At 46.1% G+C, this 15,094-nt stretch overlaps 1 protein-coding gene across 18 annotated transcripts in view; it reads left to right on the top strand.

Moving 5' to 3' along the window:
- The window catches only part of CAMTA1 (calmodulin binding transcription activator 1), a 975,861-nt gene that overhangs the window by 254,654 nt on the left and 706,113 nt on the right, over positions 1-15,094 (top strand). The gene's annotated exons all lie outside the window — the stretch shown is intronic.

Genomic DNA, 15,094 nt, shown 5'->3' with positions numbered 1-15,094 from the left:
ATACAGAGTCTCATTGTGTTGCGCAGGCTGGAGTGTAGTGGCTGTGATCTCGGCTCACTGCAACCTCCGCATCCCAGGTTCAAGCGATTCCCCTGCCTCAGCCTCCTGAGTAGCTGGAATCACAGGTGTATGCTACCGTGTCCGGCTAATTTTTGTATTTTCAGTAGAGACGGGGTTTCACCATGTTGGCCAGGCTGGTCTGGAACTCCTGACCCCAAATGATCCATCCCCTTTGGTCTCTCAAATTGCTGGGATTACAGGCGTGAGCCCCTGTGCCCGGCCGATTGTAAATATTCTTGAGCATTGTTCTGGAATGCGGTCACATTGTTTGGAACTGGTTTAACCCTCTCAGATCTCACTTTTACACTTTGTTAGGTGGGTACAGAACATCATCGAGTTCAGGGCTGGTTTTTCTTACCCACTACTGAGGTAAAACTCTACTGAGTACTGTACCCTGTGCCCCATATATTATGAAGATTTTCTCGTGTTAGTTGAAACAGGCACTATTTCAGGTCCAAGTGTGAGTGACAGCGATTTTTGTGTTTTTTTTGTTTTGTTTTTGAGACGGAGTCTCGCTCTGTTGCGCAGGCTAGAGTGCAGTGGCGTGATCTTGGCTCACTGCAACCTCCGCCTCCCAGGTTTGAGCAATTCTCTGCCTCAGCTTCCCAAGTAGCTGGAATTACAGGTGCCCACCACCACACATGGCTAAGTTTTGTATTTTTAGTAGAGATCGGCCTTCACCATCTTGGCCAGGATGGTCTTGAACACCTGACCTTGTGATCCACCCGCCTTGGCCTCCCAAAGTGCTGGGATTACCGGCGTGAGTCACATGCCCAGCCGATTGTTGTTTTTAATCCTGTTAAAAGGTGTTACAAGGCCTGAGAGTTTCCTCATACACGTGCACTGATCCATGTCTATTTGACTACACAGCTCTGGAGTTCTCTGTGTGTCTTTTTCCAGTACTCTGCCCTGTGACCTCCGGCTGTCTTGACCTTCTCAGATTCTTAGTTCCTTTTCAACTCAGGAAGATTGCTCGACTTGGGATGCCCTCCTGTGCCATGGTTTGGAAACTCGCTAGCAAAAAGCTGGGGCAGTCTCGGGGCTGACCTCGCCGTTCTTCACTCCCGGATATCTGATATCTAGAGAACTGATGTTTCATAAATGTTGTCGTTTTTTAGTTATTTTAAGCAGGAGAAGACCTCTAGCCCTTGTTACTCCATCTTGGCCAGAGGCATAAGCCCTGCCAAATACCTGTGTCTAAAGAACCATAGTTTAAAAAAAAAAATCAGTCGTTTTTTTCAAATAAAAATTGGCATTCCATGAAAAAAGTTGCTCATTTAGCTTGTAACTCAAACAGTCACACAAATGCTTTTCTTCAAGACAATCATCATACTTTAGATTGCAGCAGAAGTATTTTAAAAGTGTTATTAAAAGTGATGGTAAAGACCACAATTACTTTTGCACCAACCTAAAGAATAAAAGCTGTTATTTTTGGTCGGAGGCAGTGGCTCATACCTGTAATCCCAGCACTTTGGGAGGCAGAGGCAGGTGGATCACCTTAGGTCAGGAGTTCGAGACCAGCCTGACCAACATGGTAAAACCCCATCTCTACTAAATGCAAAAAATTAGCTGGGTATAGTGGCACGCGCCTGTAGTCTCAGCTACTTGGGAAGCTGAGGCAGGAGAATCATTTGAACCTGGGAGGCGGAGGTTGCAGTGAGCCGAGATTGCACCATTGCACTCCAGCCTGGGCAACAAGAGCGAAACTTGGTCTTAAAAAAGAAAAAAAATAATAATCTTATTTTTATTGCTTCATGAAGGAATTCAAAAGTAAAACTGGCAAAGAGCATGTGCGTGTGTGTGTGTTTTTCTGTAAGCATGTGGCAATGAAGAATATGTGATTACCAGTACAATTGGTTGCTACTACCTTGATTTGTGGTGAGGCCCCAGCAGTTTTACCCACGGTTGCTTTTGCTCCAGTAGTGCAAATGCCAACACAGTGAAAAAGGCAAATCACTTCTTGGTTTTTTACAAAAATGGTTTTGACCTCTCTGTCTCCCAAAAAGGTCTCTTAGGGATGCCCCAAGGGTCTGCAGACCACATTTGGAGACTAGACACCCTTGTATCTGTGCACAGAGACATGAGCAAGAATGTTCTGTTACGATGTTTACACTAATAGAAATTCAGAAACAATTTAAATGTCCATCAGTAGTAGAATGGGCAAATAAATTGCAGTATTCTTATATAATCAAATAGTATATAGCAGTTGAAATGCTTAAGCTAAGGCTGTGTGTATATATGTATAAAAATCAGAACTCAGTGGGGAAAAAACAAGTTGCAAAAAGAAATGTACAGCATGGTACCATTTATATAAGCTTAAGATGTAAAAAATATTTGTTGTTTATGGATGCCTACATATATAGTACATAAAAACTAAATGGAAGATAGCAGCTGCCTCTGAGAGGGAGGGAGGAGAATGAGATGGGCAGGTACAGCGTAGCTGCAGTTGTATCTGTAATTCTTTTTTTATTTCTAAAAAATAAATTGGAAGATATCCAGTGAAATATTATGACTGGAGAATGCAATGGTTGGCACGCAGGTTTTTATTATATTATCCCCTATAGGGTTTGGAAAGCTTAAAGTCTTCCATAATCATCATCATCATCACTGAGAAATAGAGAAGAAGAGAAAATGTGTGAACACATGATAGATTCTCAGTTCTACGTGAAAACTGCTAAATGAATACTAGCTGGCGAGCCCACCGTGATTATTACCATAGCGCTAACAGCTGCCGTAACGGAGAGGGTGCGATCAGCCAGGGACTTCACCTAGTTTCATATTCAGCTTTATTATCACCTATGAAGTAGGACTTACAATCCTAATTCCGCAACAGAGGTGACTAGCATTCAGAAATGTTAAGTCATATGCCGATGTCACGCAGTGAGTCAGTTATGAAGTCATGATTGGAAACTAGGCCTTTTGGGTTCAAGGTTTGTGCTTTTTCCGCTCTGCTAACATCTGAGGTGATTGGCTTGTTATCTGAAGTTATTCTGCTTTTATTTCTCTTTCAGCTCTTCTTCCGAACCGATTTTCGGGCATAGTTTGTTATGTTTCTGCTAAGCGAGTTGGCTCTATCAATTACAGTATTTTTGTTGCCACAGCAACAATAATGCAGCCGTATTATTAGGTATCACTACTGTTTCCTTCTGCTGTGAGCTTCAGCCAGGCGGGCGCCCTGCTATTTGCAGAGGTCTCTTTGCATGGCTGTGGCTTTCTTGTCTTCGGGGTTAATTGCATGGAGGCTGTGTTTCAGTGAGGCCTTGGAAGTTCGGGGCTGGTACTACAGCCTGCTATAGGAAGACTTCTTCATTGGTGTTACAATGGGATCATTTATAATGTTTTAGATAATAAAACAAAAGAACCTTTTGAGTTTGTTGATAATATCCCACGGACACATCAAGCATTGTCTAAAGATTTACTTGAACTAATTGAGTAGATGATGGAAAGAGAGACGATACACTTGCTCATTTGTTTAGTTCTTTTTGCTTGCAGCTGTCTGATAAAGAAAAACGGAGGTAGGATACTTGAGACTGTATGAATGCTTCTGGGAAGATGGGTTGGGATTTACAAAGTTTAAAGATAGAAGTTTGCAAGTTTCATAGGCACGTTTACCTGCCAGCATCGCTGCAGAACCAGGAGGGGTGCGGGCGGCAGAGAGGCAGGCAGAGGAGCAGGGAGAGGATCCCACATTGAGGTGGCATGTTCGCCTTTCCCTGTGCTCTGGCTGGAATCAACAAGGCATTTGTTGCCTGCCTAGCCCCATTCTGTACTGCTTCCTCTCTGTGCTGGGTTTTTCTCATTGGGCTTTATGCTACTTCGAAAAATGGACAGTGTTTTTGTTAAGTTTTAGATAAGTTTAAAAACAGGCTGGGCGCGGTGGCTCACGCCTGTAATCCCAGCACTTTGGGAGGCCGAGGCAGGTGGATCACGAGGTCAGGAGTTCGAGACCATCCTGGCTTACACGGTGAAACCCTGTCTCTACTAAAAATACAAAAATTAGCTGGGTGTGGTGGTGGGCACCTGTAATCCCAGCTACTCAGAAGGCTGAGGCGGGAGAATGGTGTGAACCCACGAGGCGGAGGTTGCAGTGAGCTGAGATCCTACCACTGCACTCCAGCCTGGGTGACAGAGCGAGACTCCGTCTCAAAAAAAAAAAAAAAAAAAAATCCAGCTTTAGGAAACAGTAACTGACACACACTGTTACTAGGAATATATATTGGTTTGATCTTTTTTTTTTTTTTTTTTTTGCCATATTTTAAACGTAAACTCTGGAGTGAAATTGCTATTTTCCAGCTATAAGACCTTGGGCAAGTTACTTAACCTCTTGAGGCCTCAGTTTCCTCAACTATAAAATGAGGCTACATTAGTACCTACTTAATGAAATTCTTGTGAGGAGTTTATAATACATGAAAAGTGCTTACAACAGTGTCTACACAGAGTCAATGTGAACTGGGTGTTAGCTGTTATTATTATATATCAAAAGTCAAAGTTTTGATTTTCTTTGAGTCAACAAATTCATATTTAGAAATTTATCCTGTAAAAATGTGATCATAAGCATTCCAAGACATATGTACATGGATATTAATTGTGGCATTATTTGTCATTGCAAAGTAACCTAAATGTCCACCAATGAGGACATCATGGTGCACCCATAAAATGGAATCTTGTGCAGTGGTTAAAAAGGATACAGAGATCAATGCCATATTATTAAGTGAAAAAATTAGTTTTTCTGCCATTTCAATTTAAAGATTTCAAACATATATTTCAAAAATATAAATTGAAAGAGTTTTGCAGTGAAACCCACAAACCCACCAAGTAGCGCCTGTGGCTAGCATTTCATTTTACTTGCCTTACCAATATCCACCCTTCTATTTTCATCCATCCATCTTGATATTTTGATTCATTTCAGGAAGGTTGCACACATCAATACACTTTCTCCCAGATATTTCAACAGGCAGGAATATCATTCATTAGAGTTCATAGTTTGTTCATATTTCTTTTGAAACACTAGTTTTTATAACAATACAGATATTGTATGTACCCATTTATATAAATAACAAAGGCTGGGCGCAGTGGCTTATGCCTGTAATCCCAGCACTTTGGGAGGCTGAGATGGGCAGATCACTTGAGGTCAGGAGTTCGAGACCAGTCTGGCCAACATGGTGAAACCCCGTCTCTACCAAAAATACAAAAGTTAGCCAGGTGTGGCGGCAGATGCCTGTAATCCCAGCTACTCAGGAGGCTGAGACGGGACAATTGCCTGAACTTGGGAGGTAGAGGTTGCAGTGAGCCGAGATCATGCCACTGCACTCCAGCCTGGGTGACAGAGCGAGACTCTGTCTCAAAAATAAAAAATAAAATTAAATAAATAACAAATATGTTTCTATATGCCAAGGGTCATAGCAAACCACTTCTGGAGGTAATTTGCTGGAACAGAGTTACTGAGCAATGTGACTTTTACTTTATGCTTTCTATACTTCTGTGTGAATTATGCCATTTAATATATTGTTGGAGTGTGGCGTTGTGACTGCCACCTTCCCACTTTTCTTCCTCCTCCTCCTCCTTTCTTTTTCACTATCATCATCATCATCAAACCTAGTTATACAAAGCTTTGCTTCCCTTGCAAAGCTACAAAATGCCCAGGCAACCCTTGCAATTCCTGAAGCAAAGGGGACAGAAATGGAGCATTCTTTGGATTAGAGAGACTTGTGTTGTCCTTAATTAAGTCTGGGGTCCTTTCTGATACCGTGGTTTGAGGACTCTGAATTAAAATTAATAGCGCTTCCTTTCACATCTGAACCATTGTCCAAGAGCCTCATTTTAGTGAGATATTGAAAAACAAATGGAGATATTTGGAAGACGTGTAGGTATGTGGGGCGATTTATCTCAAGGGGCTTTCTATTCTGTGAAATGCTCGAAGCTAATTGGCATGTGGCTAATGGGAATCGCTTTAAAGTCTGAAACCAAAGTTCTAAAAGGCAGAAAGATGAGACGCTTAGATTTGTTGCAATTAGGTATCCAAGCGCCTAAACCCACTTGATAATTTTCTCTTCATTTCTGTGGGCTGTGGAGTGTGGGAGGAAAATGGGTAACCTATAGGGGAGTGGGAGTGTGAGTACAGACTTACATATAATTTACTTTCCTGGAAAGATATAGACAAGTCATTTCAATTGCCTTTTTTCTGGGGGCGTGTACCCTACAGATTCTGCTTGGAGTTGGTTGGAGTCCATTAGAAGTGGCAAAACTTTTTTTTTTTTTTTTTTTTTTTTTTTTTTTTTTTATGGAGGAATTCAGGAACTTTTAGAGCTTGGCAGTGCATATTTTAAAATATGTTAAGTGCTATCAGAAGGCTTGGATACCTCGATCTTCTTTAAATAAATGGATTTTACAATTGCAAAGTGGTGACTTTTCTTTTTTTGGGTGGTGGCTCACCACAGCCCCACCTTTGAGTGAAATTTTAGACATGCTAACTGCGAATTTTTTTTTCTGGCTTTTAGCATTTTGGAATAAAGTTGAAAGTTTCAAAAGCTGCCAGCATATTTCAATTTAATCTGCTGCTGTGTTGTCTCTTGATAGCATAATGCCAGAGCTACAGAGATTTTTCACGATGTAAATAATTTGTGTACTATAAGTTGTCTAAACATGGCATGCGTGTGATCGGGTGCAATCAGATTGCTTGGATATGGCTTTACATGACGGACTGTAATGGTTGCTTCGGAGTCATTAGAGCCTAGTATGTAAATAACCCGCATTTTAAAATTGTCTTAAATGTGCTTAGACAATGGATGAATGCCTCCTGTGGATTCATTAATTCCATCAAGAATTCACAGTTCACAGCACCTGAAGGCATCAGCCTGCTTCTTCCCAAATGAGCTCTCGGCACTGTCAGCTTGCCTGTCTCCTGGGTGTACCCATAAGCAGGGAGTCAGGGGTCATCTTTTCACCTTGACATGTACAAGGTCATGACCACAGCCAGGTACAATACAGAATAAAACCCTGACCTAGGACTTTCTGCCTTGGCCATGGATCTCCCTCCTTTTTTTTTTTTTTTTTTTAGACAGAGTCTTGCTCTGTTGTCCAGGCTGGAGTGTGCAAGGGCACGATCTCGGCTCACTGCAACCTCTGCCTCCCTGGTTCAAGCAATTCCCCTGCCTCAGCCTCCCGAGTAGCTGGGACCACAGGTGTGCACCACCATGCCCAGCTAATTTTTGTGTTTTTAGTAGAGACAGGGTTTCACCATGTTGGCCAGGATGGTCTCGATCTCTTGACCTTGTGATCTGCCTGCCTCAGCCTCCCAAAGTGCTGGGATTACAGGCATGAGCCATGGCGCCTGGCCCTCTCTCTGTTTTTTAAGACAGGTGCATGTGGGTGCAGGAGGTGGAGGGCCCTTATGCTGCCCTGGCGTTTTGGAGGAGCAGGGAAATGAGATACAGCTGCAAAATCACTCCCTAAAAGTTGCCCCCCAGCCAGTGTGGGTGACAGTGTCAGCCACCCTTGGTTCATTTCCGCACAAGGCCCCACACAGCCCCGGGGCTGGAGCTCCTACCGAAGGGTTGCCCTCTGTCCCCTTCTCGGCTTCCTCTGCAGAGGGGCTCAGAGCCGGTCCAGTCAGACCTACCAGGCCTGGGCTATGGCTGCTGTGGCTTCGCCGGCATCTATTGTCTAAGAGGGCCGGGGGAGCTCACTGTTTGAAACACACACACACACACAACAGAACATAAATCAGAGGCAGAATCTTTTAACATTTACAGTTTTAAATGAAATTCCTGTTGAGAGTCTCTTAAGCTAGATTTATATCTGATTTTGCATTGAACTGTGTCGTTTTGTGGGGCTGAGAAACTCTTACGAAATTAAGCATAATGCGAAAACATGCTGAAAAGACAGTTCTGTAGAAATGTGAAACATTATTATGTTATAGAATATTGGAGTGAAGAAATATGCATAAAGGCACAATTACCATGGACATTTTCCTTTTAATGATCCTTGTACAATCCTTGGCAGAAAGGTTTGCTGACGTCTCCTTGTAGATAAAGGAAAATTGAGACAATATTGATATTCTACATCCATTTTGAATTCCAAAGAATACCAGGAGAGCGAACCAGTCTGTCTTCGTATTCAAAACAGCAAGGCCCAGCCTAACCTGATACCTGCAGGGACCTTGGGAGGATCTGTCATTAGTGTTTGGGGATTTGACTGAAGCCTCCACACTATTGATGGACCAAGCAGCAGCAATAATGGATGCAGGGGTTAACATCTGAATGCTCTGATCTGGAAGCTTCTAGAAGCTACTAGAATGGGTTGAGGTTGTTGGATGCTTGTCCCTGGAGAGTTTTTAGGGTTTAAAGCATCTGTCTAGAATGTCTTGAGAGTGTCCTTGGGGATAGGGTGATAGAGGTGCTTCCTTGTGCTAAGGTTTGTTCCAGGACACCCTGTTCAGCTTTGTTTTCCACAGGAGAATTCCCCTCCTCCAGCCTCTAACTTCCACTGCCCTGGCTTAGGACTAAGGGGATATTGGTCATGGCCCCTGGGATTTTATCTTTCCTTTCAGTCTCTAGAATGACTCCCAAAGCGGATGCTGCTTCTCTTGCCTCCTCGTCCCCCTTCCCTGGGCTGCCCTGGCACCATAGCCTGGGTACCCAGTGTACCACGGAGTGTGGGCAGAAATGCTGTTTCTTCCTCTTGTTCCTAGCCGACCTTCTTCTCTTGGCTGGGACTTGTGATTCCAGTGGGGGGAAAGGAGCCTAGTTTCCCTGCCTTTCCCTGTTCAGCCCTGGAGCAGCTGGAGCAGGGCTGGTGGTGGCGCTGAGATTGCAAGCCTTCCAGAAACCCTCCCTCCCCCTGAGCTCATAGCAGGTCCTCTGGCAGGGGGAAAGCTTTTGTGCAAAACCTCCCTGAGCCCATGCCCTCTAAGCCTGGCATTGAGATGCCACCAGCTGGTCGGGGGAGGGGGAGTAGCAGCCAAGATGCCGCCCCAGGTTGGAGCATGGAGGCCTTTCGCATTTGCTCTGAAAGCATCATCTGAGAAGCCCTGGCGGGTTTTGCTCAGGGTCAGGTGACAGCCAGTCTCCTCCCTTCGGCGGGGCTGGCAGCAGCTCCCAACTCACAGTCCCTTCTCTTCTGCTCTTCTCAGAACCTCTTAAAGGACCTCTAGGCGTTTGTTACCTAGAGTTGCTTGAAATTAAGCAATTTAATTCTAATTTGGCCATGCAATGTCTAATTCTTGACCACCAGAGGTCACTGTAATAAGGTAGAAAGCAGGTGTTTCTGAGAGTCTTAAATGTATGGTTGCCTCAAGAAAACAAAATGAAATCAACCCAAAGCCCCCAAGTTTCTTCACTGTTCTGAGTGTGCTGCAGCGTGCTCTGGGGCATGGACCTGCAACCCCAGCTTTGTCACTTGTGGAAGGTCTGCCCAGCTGTGGAGCCTGGCAGGAAGGGACAGGTGGCCACTTAGGGAATATTTGACTGCCAAGGCCGCTGGCACAGGCCTCTGGGCAAGCTTGCTTTCATAGCATGGTGGGTGCATCAGGGGCCTCACTCAGAGGCAGGGGCCCTCCTCTTCCCCCACCGTATGCGCACCCTGAGCTGCATTCTCAAAGTCCATTTCTGGCAGCAACCTGGGGTTAGATTTTCTTAGGTTAATTCTTAGGTTAATTTCTTAGGTAAGGCTTGTCTGCCTTACTTTTCTGTGTGTGCACATGAGTGTGTGCATGTGCCTGCTCCGTAAGGTGGGGTCAGTAATAGTGCTGACCACCTACAGCTATTTGGTGTTAAAGGGAGATGGTGCATGCTGTCAGGTGCTTAAAAGCGCAGGGCTTGTTTTCCAGCTAGTGTCCGGGAGATGTGAGCCATCAAAATCCTCATCCAGAGGCTCGGTGGAAAACGTTTACCCCGTTGCAGAATGGCTTCGACTCCTTCTCAGACACCACCCTTCCTGTCCTCTTTGGTTGGTCATCTTCCTTATATGGTGACGTTTTTCAGTAGAACATAAGAAATGCCTGCCTTTATTAGCAGTGGCTCCTGAAGGTTGGTTCCAGAGAAGCTGTTTTCGTCTTCGGTGGGTGGCTCACGGGAGAACATTAGGGCCTTGGGGGTGCAGTTTGGCAGGCTTGCATTTAGCAAATACTCGGGCCCTCAGGCTAGAGCTTTTGTGAGACTGTTCACGCACTGGTTTCTCTTCCAGCTCTAAATCCCCGAGTTGCCTGAACACAGTGAAATTAGAGATGCATGTGATCTCTGCAAGGGGCCAGGCAGCCAGGGGAGAGGGTGGTTCTGGATGCAGGAGCTCACATTCCTCACTGGGAACATTTGGAGGATATATGGGTCTGGGGGAGAGTGACTGTATTACCTGAGTCTTCCAGAGGGCCATTAGGGCTGCCAGCCGAGGTCAGGAGCAGTGATCTACGGGAGATGCTGCCACCATCCCCTTCAGTGGGAATTTCTCCTGGATGTCTCTGCAGAAGGCACGTGGGTGTCACACACGGACACACACGCATACACAGCGCATGGCTGGGGCTGCAGAGCAGGCACCCCAGTGGCATGGACCCTGTGGCCACAGCTGCTGGGTCTGTTCACATATGGCTGGGAGTGGCCAAGGGTCTCATCCAGACTAGACAGGAATGGGGGAGACCCAGTGAGACGCACAGCAGTGCCACTGGGGACCCTGGGGAGGCAGAGCAGTGTCGCTGGGGATGCCGGGGAGGCAGAGCAGTGCCACTGGGACCCAGATCATGCCCCTCTGCATGTAACCGATGGCACAAACACCAAGCCTTCAGCAGGACCATAAGCATCTGAGACTAGGAAGGCGCATGCGTGATGGGGCCTCTAGCGGGCAGATTCTGTGGCGGCGCTGAAAGAGGAGACGTCCTCTCCGACCTTGGAGACCTGGCATTTGGAGCCTGAATGAGCCAGAGACAGGAAGCCTGTCCCTCCCTTCTCTGGGCGACCTTCCGAGGCATCAGCTTTTCCCTTGCTTTGGGGAGGGAACTTACCCCGTGCACAGTCCTCCTGCCCCCTTGCCTGGAGCATCTTTCCCCTCCAGGTCCTCTCTCCCACTCCCTCCTCCTCCCGCCCGTGGTTTTCTTTCCCATTCCTGTCTGCCAGCGGTGCCTCCTCTCTCCATAGCATCCCGCCATTTTGATTAAAAAAAAAAACCCAAAACAAAAATCCATACTTGTTTCTATGGGCTTCCTATGTTTCTTTTGAAGCAGCCTCTTCATAAACCCAATGAATAAATCTCTTCAATTGGTGAGACTCCTGTAAGAGAGTCTGGTGAAGTATAGCTGGTACCTGAACGCTGTGCAAATGAGTCTATCCTGTTTTTAGTCGTGGGCCAGAACCAAGCCAATGCTTTATGTGCTTCTCTTTTAAAATCCTCCTAAGGAGCCTGAGAAGCCAACACTAATATCATCCCCACGTTTTAGATGCAAAGCGGTCCAGAGCGTTTAAAAGATAACTTGGTGGTAGTCACCCAGCGGAAAGGTGGCAGGACCCCAAAGCTTGCTCCTCATCCACTGTGACTTGGCCTCCAGGGATGAGACCAACCTCTCCTGGAAGGGCATTGCTGTTGCTAGCCACACCTGCCCGTCTGGCCCCCTCCTGCTCTAGTTGAAAGCCTCTTTCCTGTTCATTCTGTCCTCAGCTGAAATAGCAAACAGCTGGTCACCATCCGGCACCAAATACCCCCAATACCCCAGACTGTATGTCTGACTAGTCATTAATTTGTACCCCCCAGCAGGTCAACCTCAAACTCTTTAAACTTTATATATATCTACATTTGAAAGACTATTTTTATTCCATTAGAACCGTTACATCCTTATTGTAGATGCCCTTAGCAAGAAGGGTTTCTGGAAGGGGGGGCCCTAGAAGGTGACTAATGGTACTGAATCCTGGTTCTTTTGATTTCAGATAGGAAATTGGCTTTTAGAGCACATTGTGCTGATTGAGCCCAAATAAAACCACATGAGTAGATTTTAAAAGTCTCCTCTTGAAGATGTCCTTTAGCATCTGTTCTTGGACTGTGTGGCTGATAAGGGCTTGGAGTTAAGCACATCCTTCCTCGATACTAGTTCTCTCTTTCCATTAAAAAATGCAAATTCAGAGGCCTCGAATGTGCCCGATTTAGATGTTTTGATACTGAAAGGCAATGTTAATAAGGGCATTTGGCAGTGATGTGCCGAAGAAAATCAAACAGATGCATGGTTTAGGTTCTGCTGTTCCTTCCCAAACTGCTTTTCCAGGCATCCAAAAGCCAGCTCTTCTGAAAGGGCCTGGGGTTCCTCCAGTGGGTGCCTTGGTGGGGAGGGGACCCCTCATGAGAATCTCCCTCTTCTCTGACCTCTCTCAGTAGAAGTGCACAGAAAGTCTGATCTCAGATCTGCCTCTGCATATTAATAGCAATATTATGTTTAAATTGAAAATTTCATTTTTCCTGCCTGGTGTGCAGGCAAATAATTGAGACCTAATTTACTTTATTTAATAAGCTAGCAGCCAATGTAGTTAAGCCCACACTGATAAAAACTTGGAGGGCATTTGTTGACAACCTCTCAGATTTTTCTGGCTGGCTTGCTTGGGCCCGGAACAGCAGGAGGCCAGGATGCCAGAGCCTCCCAAGTCCCAGAGAACGCTCAGAGGGTCTCCCAGTTGCCCGAGGCTTCCAGAGGGAGGGAGTGCCACGTGGGAGCTGTCCGTGGTTCTTGTGGCTGGAATTGGCAGGGCTCCATGGTGCTCACCGGCAAGGGCTGCAGCAGCCTGGAGCTGCCATCTGTGTTCCATCCCGGAATGCAGCTGATGTGCTCACTCTGCAGACATTTCTTAGTGTCTAACTCTGCTGGCCAGGTGAACAAGGCCCTGGTTTTCCCTTGAAGAACTCATGGTCCAGTGGGAGAGACAGTGGGAGAGAGGAGAAAGTGACTAACTCCACTTAGGATGGTGACCAGCTGTTTGCTATTTCAGCTGAGGACAGAGTGAACAGGAAAGGTGCTTCCAACTAGAGCAGGAGGGGGCCAGATGGGCAGGTGTGGCTAGCAACAGCAATGCCCTTCCAGGAGAGGTTGGTCTCATCCCTGGAGGCCAAGTCACAGTGGTTTAGGGGCAAGAGTGTGAGTTTTGGACTCATGTTCTTAAATGCTACTCTTATTACACATCTGACCTCAATAAATATGTTTAAATTCTTTGAGCCTTGATTTTCTTATCTGTAAAAATGCAAGTACAGACAGTATAGCATTTCTTCCAGCTTGTTATAAGGAGGAACTATAAAACCTAATGTGAAATGCTGCCATGGAGCAGTGACCATCACAGCTGCTGCCAGGGTAGACGTGGGAGATAGCCTTAGTACTGAGAGTTGACATTTCTGTTTTTCCTCCTAGGTGCCCGTGGTAGAACTGTTCCTCCCTGCCCCCTTTGAAGTTAGGAGTGGTTGTACAACTGACTTTGGCCCATGCAGGGTGAGCAGAAGTGACATGTGTGGTTTGCTATGTGGCCTTCTCCTGACTCAGTAATCAGGGCTGCTTGTACTGAGGTGGAGGCTCCAACAGCCTGAATCCCTGAGTGACTACATGGAGGAGAGTCTCCTCCCCCACAACAGGCAGTGGGTGTGTGGTGTGAGCAAGTGGCTTTTTGTTGAAGCCACTGAAATGTTAGGGTCGACTGTTATTGTTACTGCAGTGTAACATCTTGTGCTGACTAAATGTTCAAGAGGATAGATTTTCTCCCTTTGGTGAGAAGGAGGGTACTCCACAGACATGGTTACACTTCAGCACAGTCTTAAATCAGGACTCAGGATTCTCTAGATGCAGGATGGGAAAGGGAATTCTGGATGGAGGAACTGGCACACGCAGGACCTGAAGGATAAGGTCTCTGGCTCTCAAGTAGATTTGCATTTCCGCATTGTCTCTCCCTCCTCTCTTCCGCTTACCTTTCTTTCCCTCTTCTCCATTTCTGTCCCCACCCTTCTTCAGCTTCCTCCCTTTCATTCTCTTTTCTTGCCCGGTGTCCTGAGGCTCTGAGTGACCCTAGAAGTTGCCATTTAACTGGCCAGTGTCTCCAAAGAGGTTGCCTGTCTCAAAGCTCTTTGCAGCCTCGTTTCCTCCTGCTCATTGGTTGGCTTCGGCTGTCTCTCTCTCTCTCTCTCTCTCTCTCTTTCTTTTTTTTTTTGGAGGTTACTAGGATTAGAGAGTGAAGCCAGTAAGTGCAGCTTCTCCACTTGGTGGGTGGTGGTGGTGGTGGTGGAGTGTCATCCGAGCGAGGGATATGCCTGTCATCCACCCAGGCCGAATGCCTTCCCAGCAACAGAGCTCTGTGACTTGGGGTGGGTTCTGTGTAAACCCTGAAGCTTCTATCACCAGGTGACTTTTTCTAGTTTTCATTGACAAAGAAGAGATTTTAGGACATCTCTTATCCTACTCCCCAGCTGACATCTCTCACCCTACTCCTCAGCTGATTCCCTGTTTAGCCAGTTGGTGAAGTCCAGGCTAAGCCATTCTGAGAGCAGAGGAAGCCCTTGGTCATAATGGTGCAGCCTGTCTGGGGGCAGGGGACATGGAGGATTTCAGCGAGGAGTGGGTGGAGGCTTCCTGGACTTGTGGGGATCAAGATTTTTCTCTTTTGCTGGCTGGCTGGTCCTAGAGCTGTGCTTTATTAAGATCATTTGAATATCATGGCTTTAGGAACAGAACCTATTAATAATTGTGACAAGGAAAAATTTTTGAGCATGAAAAAAAAGGGAAAAAGAGTCACTCCAAGGTAAAGTCAACCACCACAATTGGAAAGTCCAGGTAACTACCAGAGTGAGACCAATACTACCTAGAGAGTCACAGTGGGAGCCATTTGAAAAACAAAGTACAATTAAAAGTTTAATTGTTGATGGAATTAGTAAATTAAGAGTTTCAGGAATGGGTCTTCTCAGGAGAGGGGAGCGTCTGCTGTTGGTTTTGGTGTGGCTTTGCCAGCTGGGCCCTGATCTCAGCCTTTGCCCAGAGAGATTCTGCAGCACCTGCCGAGTGAGCGATTGTCCCATTTGAGCTCTGTGAGAGATC

Source organism: Chlorocebus sabaeus, chromosome 20, assembly GCF_047675955.1.
Source record: "Chlorocebus sabaeus isolate Y175 chromosome 20, mChlSab1.0.hap1, whole genome shotgun sequence".
Classification (NCBI taxonomy): Eukaryota; Metazoa; Chordata; class Mammalia; order Primates; family Cercopithecidae; genus Chlorocebus; species Chlorocebus sabaeus.
The sequence above is the reverse complement of the archived record's forward strand: the minus strand, read 5'-3'. Positions and strand labels throughout refer to the sequence as shown.